The 1480-nt window shown below is 37.2% G+C and overlaps 1 protein-coding gene across 4 annotated transcripts in view; it reads left to right on the top strand.

The window, feature by feature from the left end:
• cntn5 (contactin 5) overlaps positions 1–1480 on the top strand; it is a 115799-nt gene that overhangs the window by 84326 nt on the left and 29993 nt on the right. The window lies entirely within an intron of this gene.

Genomic DNA, 1480 nt, shown 5'->3' on the forward strand with positions numbered 1-1480 from the left:
CCCCCCGCGACCCTGAAAAGGATAAGCGGAAGCGAATGGATGGATGGATGGATGGATGTCTTCACTGGTTTAGGGAAAAAATGGCACATTTTGATTATGTGGTGTTGGCAAACACCCCACCACTACCGCACACACACACACACACTCCATTATTATGCATTATCTAAGAATGTGCTTGTATTAGCACAAGTGTTCATTCATTCCAGGAATGACAGTCTAACCAGCAGCTCTGCTATTTTGGTCCTTCTGAATTTCTTACTCATTTTTCATAAAGTAATCTTTGCCACTTAGTGTTTTCAAATTGAAGACTGTTCCTTAGGAATTTGCTGAATAGCCCGTGCTATAATTATGTATTGATCTACCCAAGATAATCCAAGAGCAAGGATTCATCACAGCAAGGAATGTGTTGTTTTGTTTGAGCTGAGAGAGAACTTAATAAGTATGTCTTCTTCTAAACTACATCCCTGTTCATTTGATGCTTAATAGACTTCTGTGTTTGCTCCCAGGTGCATAATTTGATTTTTTTTCTGTATTGTTTATATTATTAACAATTATTATTTATTTATTGATGATATTGATGATCTCATCTAAAAAATACTGAAGAACTGCAAAATTTAATCAAGAATTTTCATTATCTGTTTTGTATTTGTGTATGATTATTCATTTTGGGGTGAATTTCACCTAAGAACAGTTTTTAGTTTTCTAATAATGAATTTCTGCCTGGTTTGTCGCCTTCTGTGATCATAAACTTATCTTTGAGGCTGCATGACTCCCAGTTCCTCAGTATTTGTGCCATGTGCTAGGCCCAAGATAATGGACTGCTTCAACCTTGGTAGGACACATTTTCAAGGCCCTGTTCTTCTTGGCAACCTCCATTCTCTTGACATCACAAGGAGAATAGCGAGCCTAATTTGTAGCAGCCTCACACTAAATGTAATTTACACAGGTTAGCTGGTAGTTTGCACTTTTATTGTGAGGGAGACCTTTCTGACCATAATCATTCAATCAAACCACACAAAAAAAGTATTCTACTGAAGGTGCCATATGGAAAGAATAGAACGTGCTTGGCATGTTATTGTGAGAGAAACAGCTCAATAATGCGGGTGTCACACTGTCTACACACTGCACAAGAAATAAACCACAGTGAAATGTGCACCATTTAAGTTGGGAAGGTGTGTCATAGTATACGCTAATGTGGACATTATTTGGAGGATTTAATTTCTTAAACAAAAACATGCCAGAAATATATGTATAAGCTTTGGCTAAGCTAAGTAAAATATACTTAAAGTGAGTTCTAAAGCCAAAAACATCATCAAAAAGTTGTCACAAGAAGCATTACAACTTTTTGGTTAGACTTACACACACACACACACACACACACATATACACACACACACACACACACACAGACAAGGATCTTAGAGGAAAAACGTAGCAAGAAATATCTGGGACTCTCCACCATTTGACCTTAGAACTGAAG

Source organism: Pundamilia nyererei, unplaced genomic scaffold, assembly GCF_000239375.1.
Source record: "Pundamilia nyererei isolate P.nyererei 1_Seehausen unplaced genomic scaffold, PunNye1.0 scaffold00066, whole genome shotgun sequence".
NCBI lineage: Eukaryota > Metazoa > Chordata > Actinopteri > Cichliformes > Cichlidae > Pundamilia > Pundamilia nyererei.